The sequence below is a fragment of the Dipteris shenzhenensis genome, chromosome 27 (assembly GCF_047967505.1).
Source record: "Dipteris shenzhenensis isolate YYH24624 ecotype China chromosome 27, Dip_SZ_1.0, whole genome shotgun sequence".
Taxonomy (NCBI): Eukaryota; Viridiplantae; Streptophyta; class Polypodiopsida; order Gleicheniales; family Dipteridaceae; genus Dipteris; species Dipteris shenzhenensis.
Genome location: NC_141622.1, coordinates 44,584,098 through 44,605,082, shown reverse-complemented (window position 1 = coordinate 44,605,082; position 20,985 = coordinate 44,584,098). Strand labels below are relative to the sequence as shown.

At 41.3% G+C, this 20,985-nt stretch overlaps 1 pseudogene; it reads left to right on the top strand.

The window, feature by feature from the left end:
* The first annotated feature begins 328 nt into the window (after positions 1 to 328).
* Positions 329 to 9,610, top strand: LOC147884366 (uncharacterized; annotated as a pseudogene).
* The last annotated feature ends 11,375 nt before the right edge of the window (positions 9,611 to 20,985 follow it).

Genomic DNA, 20,985 nt, shown 5'->3' with positions numbered 1-20,985 from the left:
AGGATCCCTCCTCAACTTGTCCTCCTCCCTTTACTAATGTCCCATCATTTATTCAGTTTGTTAGAGAGGGTGACAATGTGGCCTTCTCGGGTACTATAAAAGACTAAGTGTAAGTAATGCAAGTATAGTCTAATTTCTCCATGCACACATATAAAGCTTACAATGTAATTTCAGTGGTATGCAACAATCACTACAAGCTACACAAAACAATATCTTGGAGTTAGAGAAATGAGACAAGGAGAAAGAGGCATATGTTGTGAAACTATGGGACACAATCTCTCAAATGAAGTGCACCCCCTTAGGAGCAAGAGAGCGGAAAAGGCCAATCATGAAGTGCACCCCCTTAGAAGCAAGAAAGCGGAAAAGGCCAATCAGTAACATTCAGAAACTCGCAGCTGGTGGTGGTGCTTGCAAAGGAAGAGTCCATGCAATAAGGTTTGGTTGCTATAAAAAGCTACGGTATATTTTGATTAAATTGTTATTGATTGTTGTAACTAATCTTCATTTTTTGTGATAGAAAATTTTTGAGAGAAGCATGTGGTGATAATCTGGGTCCTAAAGATTTTGGGGAGTTATTGTGTACTTGTGTGAGGAAGCGTGACATTCTTTCCATCATTCGAGACCCACATTGCAAGAAAATATGACATGTACTCATAGATGAGATACTAAATGACATTACTAATCTTCTAAGCATTGAGCAGGTTCAGAATGCATGTGATGAAGTGGGTATAAGCACCAAAGTATATCATGCTCTCTACTAGACAATTCAGAGGCCGCTTGAGTGGTGGTGACACTTGTGGACAACTTGTGCTATGCATTGCTCCCACAAAGAGTAGCTAGGAGTGGAGGCTCCATCAGCATATCTTCAACATCCCCATGACACGTGAGTCACCGTTGAGATGCACTACATTTTTGGTGCCGTTGTCGGGGATAAAAGGTATGCTTTTGCATTTGCACTTGTCTTCCTTCAATATATTCCCATTGCACAAGTCTTCAAGCTTAACTTGGAGCTTGTGCAAGAAAAGAGAGGAGGAAAGTGAGAGTGAGGACGGAAAATTGTTTTTTCTTGTGGGAAAGCCATTTGAGAGCATTTGAAGATTGTCTTTGATGGTTTTTAGTGTTTCAAGTTGATAGAAACTTAGTGGGTTTGATTGCTAAGGTGTGTGTGAGGCCAAACACCTCAAAAAACAACAAAAATGAGGATTCTTGCCAAATCTTGAAGTAGTTTTGTGTCTTAGAACTCACCCTTTATGAAATTTTGCATTTTGACTTTCAAAAAGTGTTTTGTTTTCAAGTTTCTTTCATTGAGTAGGTAGATTAGGTAGTTTAGCATCCCCCCATCACAAAAAAACAGGAACAGAACCTTTTAAATCTTCAGAAATCATCAAAAATCAGTTGGCGACACTGTGTTTTCCTATCCCATCGATCAGTGCCATAGACCTATCCCACCAACCAAATATCCTGCCGGTCAAACCATGTTGACCCGGTGCCATAGAGCTATCCCGCTGACCTAACTTCTGACCACGGCCTAACCCGTTGCCCTGATTTAATGCATGTCAAAGTTACTATCCCGTCGATTTGAAAACCGTTGACCCGTGGCTTTAGGGCTATCTCGTTGATCGTTGCTATCATGCTACTTCACTGTCGGTGTGGTGGACCCACCCCCATGCCCGTGGTCATATTCGTATCCCTCTGCTCGTCGTGTTACGCCCATCACATCACCCGTCGCTATTTTTAGTCGATCGATTGTCACTATTTTTATCCTGTCGCCCGATGTTATATGCTTACTTCGTCGTCGACGTAATACACTTATTCCACCAATTGTAACCATTTCGATCCCCATGCCCATTATGATAACTATACCACCGATCGACGTGTTGGTAAGATCCCACTGATTCCCTATCCCATCGCCTGGTGTCTTAACCGTATCCCTACGCCCACAAGAATAGCACTTGTGGCTATTCCCATTGACCACGTGGCAAGATCTATCCCACCGATTATTGTGATACATCTATCCCACTGCCCGTGGTTATTCTTACTCTGCCGTCATCACAATATGCTTATTCTATCGATTGTTACCATTTCGATCCCCACACCCATCGTGATAACTATACCGTCGACCGACGTGTTGGTAAGATCCCACCGATTCCCTATCCCACCACCCACTGCCTTAACTATATCCCTACGTCCTCACAAGGATAGCACTTGCGGTTGTTCTCGCTGACCACATGGCAAGATCTATCCCACCGATTGTCGTGATACATCTATCCCACCGCCCGTGCTTATTCTTACTCCGCCGCTGTTGTCGCTATACACTTACGTTGCTGCTCACTGCTAAACTCGTATCCCACTGCTCGGTGTGATACCGGATCCCACTAACTGTCGCCATAGAGCTATCCCACTGATCGGCGTGATACCTCTGGGGTAGCCAAAGAATTAAAAGAAAATTCCTAAACCTCAGTTCAGCTTGAGTTGAGGTCCGAAAGGATTTTGCCAAAGGATCCCATGTAAGAAGAAAGCGCTTCGAGCTATGCTCAGCCCACCCTCTGTCCTAGCTGGGAATTCAGAAGCTCGATCCCGAGCCTCCACTCATTAGTAGGTCCCCGACCAAAAACTCTATCTAGTTCTGACGAAACAGAGAGTCTGAAAGAAGTAATGCAAGACCCCTCGGGTCCAAGGGCATCGGAAGCTCCATTCACAAATGTAGCCTCTCCCAACTCTCTTGCACCTTCGGTTGCATCCAGGCTTATCTAGGCTTAGAGGTACGTTCTCCAACATGTTCGGCCGCTTAGGCCGAATAGAGTTGACAGACATGGAGAACCCCTTTGTCAACATGTCTGCAGGGAGGGAAGGCCGCAGCTCCTGAACCATAGATCGGGACAAAAACCACTTTCACCGATCTAAGACCTCTACCTATGTCAAAACTCCCCAGTGGGAAAACATGGATGATGAAGATCCATTGATGAGGGAATTCCAAAGGCAAGACCCAAGCCGAGGGGATACTAGGAACTTCCAAGAAGAAGTGCCTTATGAACCTCTAACAGCACCGGCGCCACCAGCCTTCGCCAACTATGGGGCCAGTTTCCACCCTATTGCCTGTTGCATGGAACCAACGTTACCATGCTGTAGGACCCACCGCCTCCTGGTGACCATCCCTTCCCATCTATATTGGTTGCACCAATGAATGCAGACCTTGATACCTTCATTCCAATGCCAGTACTAGCAACTATGTGGGGACCACAACCTAGGCCAGAGCCCTGTGTCCCGTTAGGCCCACAGCAACACCACCTCCGCTAGCCACTCAAACGGTGTTGACTGATGAGGCAATGTGTATTTTGGTGAATGCCCTAGGAAGGGGGGCAACACCGCCTCCACTTGCCCCAGTGTTTCCTATAGGGATGGCAAATCCCTAGAGAAGCCATCCCATAGCCATCTCCAAGCTAATGACCAAGTTCCTAGGAGAAGGAGACCTGGTCTCCCATGTGGAATGGTTTGAATAGATGTGTGAAGCCTTTGGTGCACTTGGAGACCTAGAGATGGCCAATGCATTTAGCCTCAGCCTGGATGGCAAGGTAGGCCAATGGTATAGGGCTCTCACCCCAGAAGAAAAGATCAACTGGGAGATGAGAAAGGCTTTTATTGTGGGGTTTGTCCCCAGCAGCCATAAATGGAGCCCGATCAACCAATTGTATGGGGTAAAATAGAACTACAAGGAATCCTTGAGGGATTACATTGCTAGGATCAAGCACCTAAATGCTCGCTGTGAGCCATATGAACGGATGAGTGACAAATGATTGTTGCCTCACTTCCTTATCAGATTGGTAGACCCGAAGCTGCATGACCACCTCACGGTGATGAACCCTACCTCCTTTAATCTATGCAGCTGAGTGTAGAGTCAATCAAGAATGAGGCTAACGAACCTAAGGGCTTGGATATGAGTGAGCTAGCCTCCAATCTGTTGGATCAACTAGGCCAGCAATGGAGGACAGGAACCTCCAAGGAGGTATCGAGCAACCCCCACTTGTTTCCACAGAGAGACAATGTCTGGTGTGGGGTATGCAATGGCAACCACCCCTCCAATGAGTGCTCGTGCCTAAGGGCAAGGCCAACACTCTACTACGCTCACTGCCATAGGTGGGGAAATCATGATACCTCCCAATGTCAATTTTCGAGGACCCTTCCCCAATCCATGTATCAAATGAAACCCCCATTAGCACTAACGGCCCCACCTAACCCCCAAATCTCTCAAGGTGGTCTCGTGGCTAGCTCTAGCCAGTACAAGACTCAGCCAGCTCTGCTACCACCACTCATATTAGGTCTGCAGCCCTTGCTACCTCATATAGCCCTAGTCAATCAAGTGTTGGTTGAAGAATTGCCTAACAACTGGGAGGAGATGGATCCTAATCACAGACCTCATGATTACTACCCCTGGAAGTGGTACCCTAATCCACTACCTTCCGCCAGAGGATCAACAAATTCTCGTATTCCAGACTGCCCTCATAAATGCAAGGGTAAGAGATATAGACTCAATTGCCTAGAGACCCTACTCCAATGTTACACCTACGAGGGTCCCCATAGAGCAAGTGAATGCCCCTACTGAGGTACTTCAAACCCTCCAGTGTCCTATTTCAAATGCCAGGGCCCACACTTCTTGAAGGACTGTCCATACAGGGATCATACTCCCACTGCCCCAACCATGACCAACCCCATCCCGTTGTATGCGAGATGCGGAATGGAGCATCTATACTAGGATTATTCCATGAGGAGACCAACCACCCCCATCATTCCGCCAAAGAGCACCAGCCTCAATTTGCTTAGCATCGAATAGGGTCATGTGGCCGTAGTGCCACTACAAGTCATTACGAGGATGCAAGCAAAGGCATTAGGCAAGGCAATAAGGAAGCTCAAAAGGAAGGGTAAGGGATCCCCGTTGCCTAGCTCTGAGATTCACCCACATCCTCTAACCCGATCCAAGAAGGCCATTCGAGTAGATGACGGCTTTGACCAAGTGCTCATCTAGGATGGCTTTGATGAGGAGACATCTACTCTTGCCACCTCCTCTGCTTTCGAATAGTCTTCCACCTAGGGTGACCTTGAGGTACCCCTGATCCCAGAGGTGAACAAACCAGTGTAGGCCCAAGGCCTGGCACCCTCACCCACCTATAAGGAGACCTATCTCGCGACCTGGTCTTAGAAAAGCAATACATAAAGGATGCCTAGAACTTGGTACAAGATTTCCAAGAGAAGTTTGAGCATCAACTAAAGGGCAGTAGGGGGTCAAATACGATTCATCCAGCCCACCTGATGGGCCACTGAGGGGCAAAATCGATCAAGGTGCCAGAAAGGGTGGAGGAAGATGAACACCTCAGCTTTGAGTAGTCAGAAGCTCCAGATCTGATGTAGAAGTTGTTCTAGGATGACCCAATGTTGCATAACCTCCAAGAGGAAGGAGACATGTACATCTTCGAGGACATGTCTATGAAGGAAGAAGCTGCACCAGAGCCTTGCAACAGTGCTAGGTTGGCTGCTTTCCTATCGACAGAGGTGAAAATGCTGATTGCTTCCCTGCTAAGAGGAAATCCCATCCTATGGCGTGATCTGTCTAATTGGATGAACAGACCATTGTTACCTCCAAACCATGCCAGCCCTAAGTCCAACCAATCAAGGTTAGAAAAGGGGCAAAACCTACCTAAGGTTCCCATCAACAAGCTAGGCCAGTACTACGAGGGTGATGGCACGAACGCCTCTATCCCCATAGTCTATCAAAACCAAAAGGTGGAAGCCATCCTAGATGGGGTAGCAGGAGTGAGTGTCTACACCAAGGAATGTTGGGAGAAATGGAAAAAACCCACACTCGAGCAGACCCATCTGGTAGTAAAGTTAGCCGATCGGGGGACTGCCGAGCCCCTGGGAGTGCTGATTGGCATAAACATTAAGGTATTTGGATTCACGTATCCCATCAGGTTCGTGGTCATGGACTTCACTCGATAGCCAGGATATGAAGCTATCCTAGGCAGGCCCTTCTTGCGAATGTCTAGGGGGTGGCTACCCTACTTACCCTATTTCCCTAGTTGGAGGAGAACTCGTGGTGAGTAGCTGTGGCACCTACGTAGGACAGCCAATAAAGATCTGATTTTACCCTCATGGTTCCCTTGCTTACGTCTCAGGGTTTGAGTATGGTAAACATTCTTAGGGGAACCACCGAGGTCAAACCCTCGAGCTCTGGGGTGGTGATCTGAAACCCTACTCTTTCTTAGACATCTATATTGGCTAAGATGTGCGTCCAATTCTGCGAGAATTCTAGCTCGAGGAGAGTACTAGAAGTCATCAAACTCCTTCTCATCCTTGTCACAGGGTTGGAATAGCTTTACGGAGGTGGTTCAGGAGGTGGTGTCGAACTCTGTGGTAAAGAGGTGTTCTGACAATGGGTGGGCCTTGTAGGTGTGTAGGTCCACTCTCATGGTTTGTTCCTTGTGCCACAAGTAGATGTTATCATTATGCCAGTCATGCACAAGTTGCGGATATTGTAGCTCATAAAGCTCAATGACATGCTATACCACTACTGTACCACTACTTCGGACTCGGTCATTTCGAGCCCGGAATTTGGAGATTCGTGCTTGACATGAAGCTATCTCGTAGCGACTGGGCTAGGTAAATGCCATAACTCCTAAAGCTGATGTGGAGGCAATCAGAATTTGAATGGTAGAAAATGAAGCTACTCCAGTGTTACGAGAAATGAAGCTTCAAGTTCTTCTCTAAAAGCTTGACTATTGGGAGTACAAGACCTATACTATTCAGGATCGTAAGATCTTATACCAATAGCCAAAAGGTCTTGGGAGGACAGTTTCTCAAGGGTATGATGGGCTGGCCCCAGTCAAAGAGGTAAACCTAGCCCCGAAAGGGCAGGATCCACAACCCATATTTGTCATCGATGACCTCACCCCCAATGAGGAGAATGCCTTAATAGCTCTCCTATAGGAATACAAGGATTGCATGGCTTGGAAGTACACTAACATGAAAGGGGTCCCTACCGCAGAAGTGCAGCACACAATCCCCATGCTGGATGATGCCAGGCCGATACGGCAATGCCCCTACCCTATGAACCCTAAATACGCACTAATAGTGAGGGAAGAAATCCAAAAACTCATAGATGCAGGATTCATCTATGAGATTGAGCATACGGACTGGGTATCACCCATTGTGATATTCCTAAAGAAAAATGGAAAAATTAGAGTATGCATGGATTTGAAAAAAGTTAATGCTGCCATGAGACGACCACTACCCCTTGCCATTCATGGAACATGTTCTAGAAAGGGTAGCTAGAAGGGAAGCATATAGCTTTCTAGACGGATTTTTAGGTTACAACCAAGTGTTGATCGGATTCACAATTGAATGGGGTGTATATGTAGCTAGGGTAATGATATTCGGATTAACCAATGCCCCTACCACCTTCCAATGTATGATGATTATGGTATTCAAGGAATATCTGAGGGACTTTGTGGAAGTCTTCTTGGATGACATCTACGTAAACTCGAGGTGGGATGACCACCTGAAGTACCTCAGGCTCGTCCTCAAAAAATGACTCTTATACCGCATGTCCCTCAACCCCCTTAAGTGCCAGTTTTGGGTCAAACATGGTGTCATCCTAGGCCACATAGTGTCCCAGAATGGAATCTCTACGAACCATAATAAAATCAAACTCATCTTGGAGTTACCACCCTCTGCCAATGCCAAGGGAGTCCAACGATTTATTGGCCACACAAGCTATTATAATCCCGACATCGGTCCGACACAATTCCAAGACCTCCACCTCTAACTCCACATCTGCAATCTCCATGGACATCACCTCCGCATGTATGAGGATATGCATGCCACCCATTTTTGAAAGTACTGCCCGTACCTCACTCATCTCATGTCATGACTGTTGGATCGCTATGCCATCGTACAGAAAGTCCTCACCACCAACCTCCTCTAGTGTGGCTCCCAAGGACAAATTAGCAGTAGGAAAGCCCAACTTACATAGAGTACAATCGTTGAATGTAGGGTAATTAGTGATTAAAGGTGCCCAAGCTGCATGATCTACTTCAACGGACAAGCTCAAGGAGCTTGACCCCCAAATACCCCAAGGCTAGTGATTATAAGCAATGTGCACACAGAAGGAGTATAGCTCAAACTCAAGGAGTTTGATCCCCAAATATCCAAAGTCCACCCCAAAGTCCAAGGATTCAAGGATTCGAGGCATAGGTTACGCTTTAATATGGTTCACACAAGTGCTATTTCTGCCAGTAGTAGGGAGAGATGGAAAGAATAGTAATATGCCTTGGCACCCTATGGGCCTAAGAGCCTTTGGTTGTAAAGAGAGGAAGAGTGCCGAAAAGGAAAAGGATTGGCCCTCCCTTCAAAAGGTGACTTGTATAAAAGGCCAAATGGTTGACTTTGGTCTTCATTGTTGTTTGCACAAGTTTGAATACAAGCTCCCTCTTCTCTTCCAAGAGAGTGTTTTGGGTGTTCTCTTGTTTCCATTGTAGTGCCCTTGTGTGTGCCACTCCATCCCCCTTCACTCTCCTCTTCCCTTCTTCTTCCTCTTCCCTTCTCCCTCTCCTTCCCTTCTTCCCTCTCCTCTCTCCTCTTCCTCTTCCCCCTTTCTCGTGTGGAGACACATTGCAATAATCTGGAGGCTGCTTGAGTGGCACTTGCGGACGACTCGTGCTATGCATTGCTCCCACAAGGAGTAGCTAGGAGTGGAGGCTCCATCGGCATATCTTCAACATCCCCACGACACATGAGTCACTGCCGAGACCCACTACATGCATCAATGATACATTAACCATTGAATCTTAGGGAAGAAAGCGAGGCAAAAATGGGAATATTATGTATTTGTACAACAAGTTCAACAATATATTTGTTGATCTAAAATAGGTTCAAAAGGCTATGATCTTATTTTATGTACTGCCTAAACAATGTAAGTAATTTTTGAATTATGAAGTTGTATACTAGAATGCAACTAGAAATTTTTTTAGAGCAACAAGAATTACGTACTTCTGTTTTCCACGCAAGGTGACATGGGTTGTTTTGTGATAAAATTGGATGAGTGTCAGATTGTGAAAGGAAAAAGATTAGAGAGAATGAGTATCACTTATGAATGAGGCAATGATATATGCAAAGTGTTCACTTTACAGTCTGAAATAAAATTTCCCTCTTTTAGTGTTCAATCTTAAAGGGAGATATGGTGGCTTGGGGCATTTGAGGTACCAAAGGAGACATATGAGGTGCTAGCTTGGGTGTTGATAGGATACCATGGACTACCAATGTTATGAAAGCACAAATTGCTAAAACAAAATTAGAAGTAGAGGGTAAGGGCTCTTATATAGTCGATTGGCATTTGGGAGGTGAACTGAAGACAATAAAATGCATGCTTAGTTGTCGACACAGTGCTAACAGTCTAAATCCTTGTCCATTTTGCATGAGAACGGTTAAGGACAGGAAAGCAAAGGCAAGCAAAAAGAGGATGCTAGAGAATCATGTTGATGAAGATGACCTAGTAAATGGTGACATTGACAATTGGGTTGGTGGTGTTATGTCTGTCAATATGCTTGCTAAACCAAATTAAAAAGACTCAAAATGGAATCCTATTATTCCTTTCAATCTAAAAAATGTTCACTTTTGTACTTTGCATGCATTCATGCGTGTCTTTGATCGTTGCTCAAGTGTCACATTCATTATGCTTTTACAATGCAAGGCAAAGAAAGACAACATGTAGCTCTTCGGAAAATAGAAGAGCTACTCAAATTAATTGGCTACAATGGTGGCAATGCACAAAAGCTATTGACAAAAAGAGCTCTAGTATGGATTATGAAGTGGCACAACAGGTATCCATGAGTGGATGTAAAGCAAAATAATTTTTTGAGAAACCAAAAAAAGTCAAGTACCATTCTTCAAAGCCGTGGGACTTATGGTAAGATTTATGTAAATGCACAAAGTTTGACTGCATGAATTTGAGCCTTGTAGTCCTTGCGAGAGAGTTTGGTCTAAATTCAACAAGCTTGTCAAATAATGAGCAAAAGTAGCACAACTATAGAGGATCAAAAAAAATTTCAAGAAACATTATAAAATTTCACAAAGGCCATGGTGGATACTTGACGTGAAACTAACATTACCCATGACATGGTAAAGATATACAAATTTTTTGGTTCAATTTTTAAAATGATTGATTATTATTTGCCAATCTTCTCAATAATTTTGCAGCACATATTGTATGCCCATGGTGCATATTTCATGAATGAGTATGGTTCTCTTGAAATGTGGAGCACTCAAGGCATGGAGAAATCTCATTATTGAGCCAGGGAAGTATTATTTAAAAACACAAGGCATGGAGGAGGAAATATTTGTTCAAATTATCTGAAAGAAATGTTTAATTTGTTTTACAGATGTACTTTTGGATGAAAATTAACCATAGAAAGGGCTCGTACTAGCAATTTAGCAAGGGCAACAAGAAAGGAGGCAAAAAAGAGAAGGTCAACAAACGCGAAAGCTAGCATAGGACCAGCACGTCATGTAGCATGGAGATCCTCACAAAGGCGTGAAGGAAGAGTTTGGATTTAGTTTTGTACTAAATTCTATTTACAAATAGAACAATATTGGGAATAAATTTCGAAACATAATGAAATACTTTGCAGATCTTGTCATTACAAAAATGTTACAAACTTGTGTTTATAAAGAAAGAGATAATCACTCTTGATTCTCTTTTTTAGTACTTCAAAATCCTCCTCTTCAACATTTGTTTTCCCTCTATAGTGCAAGAACTTCTTGCAACTATAACCTTTCAAGGAGTCTACATTATTGAGTCCTACCCCTAATGCATAGCTTGCATAACAAAGGAAACAACCAGCTCTGGATGGCCAAAAACTTGGCCCGCATCCAAAAATACAAATAGCTACATATTTTTCTATCAACATGATCTTGGAAGCATTAAAAGGAATAAAGGAGTATCTTGTATATCTAGAGAGAGCCTTAAGTGTCAAAATTGGAAGTCTTGCATTATTAGAGAACTTGCTATGATAAACAACAAAATCCTCTTTATCAATAGAAGCAATATAATGTGTAAGAGCAGCATCCACGCCAACTCTTGCATGACTTGCACCTCCATGTGTAAGGAACCCATCAGGGTCAACAATCTCTACCTGCCTTGATAGAAATACATATAAGTAATGTGAATAATATTAACATTTAAAAATTGAAACAAAAGAAATTTTGTTATGAAAATTTCTACAATCTGGTTCTCATCACCCTCCAGCTTCACCACATCATAGAGATTGATGGACCCCAGCTCTTTCCCCTAATCAAAGGGGGCCAAGGGTTCTCTGCCCATTTTAGTAATTCCCAACTGTTCTTGGATATGTTGAAATTCTTCTTCTATGGGAATACTTGCCTCCTTAGCTTCTTTCACTTTCTCAAAACACATTTCCAAGGCCTTAGGAGCTTCAACAAAATTCTCCGTTGATTCTGTGTCTAGAACTAAAATCTATTCTTTGTGCTTATTTTTTACATCCAAAAAATCCTTTGAATAAATGCATCCGTCTGCTATAATTATTAAACAATAATCGCTATAATTGTTAAACAATAATCTTCTCTTAGATTACAAAGCTTCTGTATGTGAGGTAGTAGAATATAATTCTTGCCATTGATAAAAAAGGTAGGCAAAGCAAGGATGACAAAATCTAATAGTACTTGCTGTCCATCGATGGATGAGGAGCCCTCATCAATAACAATCGATGCTTTGAATTCTGCACTATCTAGGTTCTTCGTGAGTCTTTCTTCCTCTTTGACTGAGATTGGCTCTTGGACTTCCTCCTCTGCATCATCGATATTAATTATTGGAGCAATAAATTTTCCAACTTTAGAATGATCTATAGTTGGGTCCCTCTTATCCGCATGAAGAAGAAGAAAAGCTACAAACCCAATATATAACTCCAGTAAACGACAGTCCATATGATGAAGAGGACAATTCTTAAGAGTATTCTTGACCTTTTCATCATCAGGAAAGACATCCTACCTCTTAGCCATACTAGACTAACAAAACTTGCAATGTGCACAAAATCTGAGGTACTATGAACAAGGATCTCTTGTTCTATAAGCTTATTATAAGCCACCCACTCTTCTTGTAGAATGTTACTTGTCAAGTTCATATTAGTCTCTTTCAAATTGAAAGGTACATTGAAAATAGCTCCATTGAAGGAACATATTTATCTTTTCCATCCTTCCTCAAAAGATCAAACAAATTCTCATTCGGTGTTGGCTCATCTCTTACTTCCTCAAGAATATCAGTATCGTCCTTTGGATTGTAACACTTTGTATTGTGCACATGTTTTCTCCATTTCGTAATATCAGTATGAAAAATCACAATATGAAATGAGGTGGTGAATTCTAAAAGCAAATATAGGAAAATTACAAAAATTACAAAAACATATGATCAAACGTGGTTGGACAACCTAGAGTAGGTATGAGAGTCGACTTATAAACACACATGAAGCTTCAAAAACTTTGCATGCAGGGAAGACTAAACTTAGGATTCATGTGCAATTTCACTAACGACGCGATTAGGGGTTTCTGGCCAAAACAAAACTCCCTCTTTGTGTCGTGGCTCTGGTTAGGTCCCGATAACTTATCGAGGTCAGGTAAGGGCTGAATGGATGACTCGTCAAAGAACCTCACGGGTCTGAAAGAAGTAAAAAATTGCGTGCTACTTGAATTTACATTAGTTTGGGCGGAATAGCCAAGCTGAGAACCCGAGTGACTTAAACAATGATGAAATAGAGTTTAAAAATGACTTGGACAATGGCACCACCTGTTGAAGATAACTGAGGGCAATAGCTTGATAGACATTGCTAATAGACTTGTCTCCATGGTCAAGACAATTGACCATCATCTATGGACTGATAAGTGATAATGCTTGTCCGGCCAAAACAAAACCCTCCAACATCGCGTGGGAATTTCATTTCGCCAATGACACGACAAGCCATTTTTGACTAAACATAAAGGCCCTCCTCATGCCGTGAGTGAATGGACAACCATGCAAAACCGAGGGGTTCTAACATGAGAGAATTGATTTCATTGAAGATTAACCATCATGCTATTGGAATAGAAAACATAGTCAAAATTCCTTTAATATGTCATGACCCTCTAATTAATAAATCTAGAGAATTGAATGATAGAAAATAAAATATGAACTAACAAAGGGTATCGGAAGGATCTAATTGATTTTGGCAATTTAGGGTATCATAAAGAATGGTAGATACAAATCTCTCCAAACGAAACACAGGTAGTAACACTAGCGTGATATCTAAGAATGGACCGACGAATGCACTGGCCTTGAGAAAAGGGTTTGACTTTTAATGATTTATAGGAGAACCATTTGTACTGAATTTTAGGGTTGATGTCATCACCAGTGTTTATGTATGGAATTTTTAGGGTTGACGTCAACACCAACGACTACATGTGAGAATTTTTAGGGGTGATAGAATTTTTAGGGTTGACATCAACACCAATGATCCATGTACAGAGAGCCGATTGCTCTACACCACATGGCAACTGGGATCATTGTGGACTTTGCCTATATCTATAATATATTAAGGAGTCTAAATGGTTAGGACCATCGAACAAATATTGACTGTCATATTTGATCAAAGTGATAGGTACCCTTGGATGCATTTCTTGGGAGCGTGGAGTCACCGTTTCGTTTCTTCTAAAGACTGATTCACCCACCCTATGCCATTTCTTTCTTTCTTGCCATGCCTGAATTGTGTGATTTATGGATCATGATGATCTATAGACTTTGGTGGATTCTTTGTTTGTAGGGTGCTATCGTCGAGGAGCGATGATTGGAGAAGGATCTCAAAGATTGTTATTGATCTTGCCCTGGCTAATGATGATGATCTGATTTTTGTGTCCATTTGTCCACAATTCAGAATACTCTCTGACTGCTTCAAATATCGAACAAAATATGAAACCTATAACTTGGAGAGTTCCTGTGTGTCATGGCTATAGAAACAATATCAAACATGGTATCTATGGCCACATTTGCCAATCACTTCTGTTCTGTCAGAGAAATGTGGCATGCTGCATGTGTTGGCATAGTTTTCATCTTTGCAAAGGTCACTTAGGAGAATACAAAGGAGGAGAGTTGAAGATGAAATAAGGTGACAAAATAGGAGGAAGGAGATGGAGGAGAGGGCATAGTTAGGGCTACACACACAATTGGGAGTACATACACAAGTGAATCTTTGATCCAATGTTGGATTGATCTTCAAATTCGAACGTTGTATTGATGATGCTTGTATTTCCATCATTGCAGACACTCTTACTTGCATGGTTCGAGTAAGACAGACTATGAAGGTTGTTCACAAGGACACAAAATTGAGCAATGAGATGTCAGAGAAAAGTGTAAAGAGGCTAGTTTCACAAGGGAAGAGCGTTTCTAAGCTACTCACTTTGAGGAAGAGGCAAAAAAAGCTATTCAATGAGATAAGGAAGGCACATAACGATGTCCATTTGCTTATTCCTAGGGCCCCTTTCATGAGGATAGTAAAGGAGATATGCGATAAAATCAAGGGTCTTGGATTTTATAGATGGCAAAGTGCTGCAATAGCAAGTCTCCAAGAGGCATGTGAAGACTTTTTGGTTGATTTTTTGAATGAAGGCAACATTTGTGCTGCCCATGCAAGAAGAGTTACTCTCATGGACAGGCACATGGTTGTCGTCAGCACAGTAGGGTCATGTACAAGTTTGAAAATTTTTAAAAACCTCTTCCCATGAGAGATGAAAAGGCTTTCAAAATTCTGACCATTCCTCCAGCCATCAAGAGGAAGGCAAATGATGCTGGTCTAAAAATTGAAGAGGTCACAACTCTAGGTAAAAAATTCACAAGTTTGGTAAAAACAGGAAAGGTTATAGTTGAAGATGAAGGGGAGACTGCCAAATGGTTGTAGCTCAAGAAGGAGAATGATGTGAGGGTGTCCAAGGTCCCTGGATAGCTTATCTACAACGTATCCACTACAGAAGAGGCAGATTTCTTATCCATCTCTCCTGAAGACATCCCAATGCTAGTTCAAAAGGATAACGAAATTAGTGATAGTGTCATGTACATGTGTATAAGGTATAAATTTATCAGATCTCTTTATCAAATCAGATTAATAATAGCAAATAATTATCTAAATACTTTTCTTGTGCCTTTATGCACGCCACTTTTGTAGCAGTTGTCTCCAGAGCAGGAACAAGAGATATTTATATGTGATCTTGTCATATCCTTATCACTAGTCAATATTTCAATCAAGACATCACAGCTTGAACACTGCTTTAGAAGAATGAGCAACAACTGCTCATTCTTTAGAAGAATGAACACTGCTTTAGAAGAGTGAGCAACAACTTCTTTAGAAGAATGAGTAGTAACTGTTGCTTTGTTATTTTGCCCTATGTGGAGAAGTAATTGCTTTGCAAATTCTTGCAATTTTTTGTTCATTTTGTTGATCTTTGTCATTTTGTTGGTCTTTTTAAAATTTCCTCTCATTTGTAAATATTTAACTTTTTCTTAAAAATTTTTACAAAGGACATTGGAGTGCCGTCGCTATCAACATTCCCAATTTTCATGAATAGCATAATAGGAATGCATGGGCAAGTCAAGCTATAAGTTTTTTTTCTCAAATTGTGCTTCTCTTTTTTGCCCTCTCTTTTTTGTTTTGCAATATAATAGAGTTTGTTACTTTTATAGAGCATCAAAAAGAGCTATTGCTACTATTGAAGACATCCATTCCCATTTAATATTTGGAGAATATTATTTTCTCAATTGTCCAGTACCATTGCAATCAGATGCAACCTCTTGTGGTTGGCATGTGATTGCAAACGTTTGGAAGTTTCTTCTGTCAAAGTACATTGACTTGGATAGAAATGTATGTTTAATCTTTTAAAGTAATTTCTTTAAAGTTAGGTTTTCTTTTTGTGATCTCTCTTTAATATCATTAACTTGAGATTTTGTTAAAAATCTTGTAAACACTTGGAACCCCTGAATCTTGGTTGTGGAGTACACGTGCAAAAGCCATATAAAATATTTTGGACAATGCTATTACTCCCAAACAATCCAATTCATCCATCAATCTTCCCCTTCCATGAAAAAGAAAGGACCTTTACATTCTCCACTAAAGCTTTTTGCATACAAACACGAAAGTCCACAGAAAGACTCCAAGGAAAAACCCACCAAGGAGAAAGGAAAAAAATAAAAAAAGAACTCAAGTTTGATCCCAGTAAGGAGAAGAAGCCAACTGAGAAAACATTTAAAGGACATCAAGGAGTAGAGAAAGCTAGAGACCAGGAACAAGTTGAAATGCAAACCCGCCCTCAAAAGGGACGATCTAGATACCAAACAACCCCAAGTGAAAACTGTAAATACAGAAGAGAAGATGGATTCAAAGAGCTCACAAGGGGATGCTTGATTTTTCAAATATATCACTTATAAATATTGGGGAAGACCATCCCCATGCTTTGTACCTTTAAAGAAATATATAAATCTTCTTTCAGTTCAATGTCCCCCCTTTTCCCCCACTTTGTTTGATGTATAGGATTTTATGATTTTATTACTTTTATAAGTCTGTATTGAATACATTTTTATCCACTAAGATATATTTTTGGGGCTTGCATATATAACACCTTTCAACAAGGATGAGAAGAAAGCCATGTCAATTATGCCTTGCAAGACACATTGTGATCAAAACACTTCTCCATTTCAATTTACAAAAGATTTGGATTGAGATTACCAAACAATGATTTCTTTTCATCCAAGAAGAATTACAAATTGCTCCAAGAACAAAGGGCTAACATGCCTACAAGGCTTGTTTTTTAAAGTAATGTATGTATCATCAATTTCCTAATCCATCTCTATGATGATCTTGGACTCCATTCACATCCAAATCTTTCTACTTTTCACCTTGAATTCTGCATCATTAATATCCTCACCTCCTATGACATTAAGCTGCTCCCTAATATTGAAGAGGCTCCAATGCGTAATTGTAGTTACAATCTCCATTGCACCACTGGGCAATGTTATGCATATCTGGAGAGGCAAAATAGCTTTTTAATATGCTTGCAATGGAATCCAATAATTGTTTTTTCTCATCCATCGCTTGGAAGAGAAACAGATATACAATTTAACACAAGGATTTTCATAGTTGTATGACACAGGGGACTCCTTTATATTGCACTTGAAAATATATTTCTTATGCTCCCACTCTACAACATCCCACTTTTCTCCAAGTAGGGTATCCATGTCCACTTTTGTTACTTTTTTGTAGACGAACATGGTAGGTGTTTGTGAGATAGTGAATCATTTGAACATTGAAGCAATTAAATGAATCAATTACACCCAATTGAGACCCACAAATCGAGATGGCTTTGCAAATTTCAAAACTTGAGACCCACAAATTGAGATGCCTTTGCAAATTTGTGTAAGTCACAATGAATCTTCGATTTCATGAATAAACTATTGTGGTATCAGGGGTTGAGCATTCAATAATAGATGAGGGAAGGAGATGGAATGATTTGTAGCATACCAAACCCACCGTCATGTTTTGGAACAACATAAGAGTGCCAATAAAAGAAGATCTTGTCCTTAACAAGGTCCACACTAGTTTTATCACAAAACAAAGCTAGATTAATGTATGCATGGAATGCTTGAAATGTTCGAATGAGGCTTCGCAATGGTTGCTTCTCTATAGAGTTGGAAGGAAAAATATCTGCAACCACCAAAGAATAGAATTAATAAAATATCAAATGTTCTCTTTTCTATCAAGTTGGAAAGAAAATATCACACGCTTTCTTCATTTTGTCATACATCGTAAGATCAATGAAAACAAAAGATCTAACATCTCCTTCCTACCCTCTAATATTTACAAGTGCATGGAAATCGAGTTTGTTGGGGAAGAAAGATATCTCGTGCCGTGTTAACATGTTGTACAAAGGCCACAATGTCCCCCTTGCTTGACATTATGAATTTTTGTAAATGGACCCTCCAATGAAGCTCTAGCACACCTCGTCGACTAACTCGATGAGGACCAATAGCAGAAGGTTGCAAGAAAATCCATTGTGGAACGTCTCTCCAACCCATGCGCCAACCCATCATTATCCCCTTTGTTGTGCAGCAACATCTCTTTAATCTCATCTTTTGGTCTTCTTTGTGTTCTGCCCATACATCGTGACCGTGAGATTACCTGGTTGGAAAAAGGAGAGAAAGAAAGAGAAAGCAAGGATGTACAGAGTTTCAAGCTTCAAGAGGGAGACTAAAGTAGTGGAAGCGGAAGCTCTGGAGAAAGTTTTGGTGTAGGGATGAAGTGAAGAGGTTGGGAGGAGGGAGAAAGTGTGTTTTGGGGGGGAATCTCAAAATTTTCAAATTCTCAAAGCCTTTATGAAGATGGGCCCTTACTTGTTGTAACCATTACCTTTAGAGAGGGACATGTGTCATTATTACGGCTAAAAGCCTACTCTTTGTCCCTATTAGCTAGTCTCTCTCTTTGAAGGAGACAAGTAGTGCACAATGCTCAATTCCTATTGTCCCTTGGCTAATCACCATCTTTAGCAAAGGGACCTTTTTATGCTCAAATTCTTCCTAATGATGTGCTAGGTAAATGAACCCAGAGTACATATGATGTTCGATGTGGACGCACAACCTTGATTTGGTTGTGGAAAGCACACATACTATTGTTGTGGTGCCAGCCTTGCTTTTGGCACTATTCTTGGATGGTGCTATCTATGGTTTCATGTGGAAACAAGAGGCAGGTTGCATGCCGAAGCAAGTCTAGTTTAACATTGAGCCAGGTTGCATGCAAGCTATGGATGCAAGGAAGGACATGTAGTTTGGATAAAAGTCTACTGCTATTTGATAAAAGGCTAGGGTTGAGAGAATCCATGTTTGACATGGGGAAGACCTTTGCAAAAGTAGGGAGGCATTCTACATGTGTACCTTCTCTATGAAATGCCATGTTGTGATGAGAGTCAGTGTTGGACGTAATTTGGAGTCCTTTTTTGCTTAAGAAAAGGAGCATTATCAAGGTATGACGCTGGTCATAGGGTAAAAGATTGGGTAGTTGTGTGCACAGCCTTGATAAAAAGACAAAGCTTATGTATGCAGGAATCATTGTACCAGGGTCTTTTGACCATGGATAAAGGTTGGTACTCTTTATTGGGTGTCGTGGGAACATGAAGTTATGTTCCAAGAACCAAATGAAGTGCCCATGAAGGAGTTTGGTTATGGTATTGTTTCTCCTTGGCATAAGTTTACACATTCCTCATAGGTTTGAAGTATTTTTCTTTGTCAATTGAATTCCAACCTTATAAGGAAGGTTGAGGTTCATTGTTAGCCACACCATGAACCATATTGGAAACTATGGTATGGATAAAGGAAAGCTTGGAGAACCTGAGTATGGCATCGGGTGATTGGGACACTGGTCTTTTCCATAATTTTCTAGCTTTTTATTAGGGATGGTCATTTAGAGATTGGATTTTGATCGTTGAAGCATTGCAAGCCCGATTGTTCCACAGAGATGCTATTAAGGACATTGGCCATTTTTCAAGAGGAAATATGTCACAACCCTATGTATTTTGGCATGTTAATGTTGAAAAGAATTGGGCATGGTAGACAATATGTGGGACATCACTATTTTAAAAGGATTTTGCAATGAAAAATCATTTTGGGGGTCAAATCCTAAAGATATTGGATTTTACAGGCAAACGATTTTTTAAAACTGCCACATCAAATCAATTATGGTGCAAGGACAGAACTTGCAATGCCTGAGTATTGTTTCAGGGCCTTGGGATTTTTTTAGAGGCACTAAAAATAGGCCTTGCTTATAGATATAGGATCGGCCCAAGATATGTGTGTGGAAACAACCTTCATGTGTGTGTAGAAACAGGGTGTAAGATTGTGTGCATGAGTTGTGTAGGCCTAGAGTTACTTTATGTGCATGAGAACACACCTCTTAGGCAAAGAGTTTGGCTAAGAGCATCAAAAGCTAGTCAAATATTGCTTTTAGACTTCTGTTTCAACATCTAAGATGACATCTAGGCTGCCTGCCGTAAAGACTGGAGACAATTGACGAGCGCACAGGTTGAACAAGTTGATGAGGAGCGCACATATTGAACAAGCTAGAGTGGAGCTAGGAGTCTTTGAAAATTAGAGGGAAAATGACTATGGCATGGTACATGGATGGATGTATGGATAAAGCCTCCAATGCAAGCGCAGTAGAGAAAAAGCAAACAACCACGTAGGGCCACGTTGACAACAGTCCTGACCATTAGCACGCCTGTTGCTCCTCCGTTTTGTCTCGTGTGTGTAGACCATCTGTGCATAGATGGTCTTGTGTGCATAGCCGAGGCATAGCCTAAAACTATGATGCCAATATAGTGTAGAAAAAGTATAAAGGACTGTTCAACAAGCAAAGATTTTCCTCTTCTACCACACGAGAGGATTCTTGTGAAATGAGTGTCAAAACAAGTTTCAAAGTTTGAGAAAATGTTAGAAAGGTTCGAAACTTTGTTAAGTTTTGTAACAGGTAATATTTTTAAAATTTTAAAAATCTCTCTCTCTCTCTCTCTCTCTCTCTCTCTCTCTATATATATATATATATATATATATATATGCGCTTGTGTATGTGTGTGCATACATACACATACATATATATACATATCGGTACAAACGTATATACAAATACACGGTACACATCTCTGAAACTAAAAGACTTTTAGGAAACGTTTGGAAAGTAGTTTCTATGATCGAGAAGATAATGACAGCAGCATCACAGTGAGATGAGGATTCAGCACTCAAGGGTGGAAAAAGCTGCGAGATTGTTGAACACTTCAGATCTACCCCCTGGCAAAGCCAACTCTACAGATTCTGCTCACCGAAATCTTTCAAAAAAAAGAGAGTCTACAAGCCACCACTGCATCGAT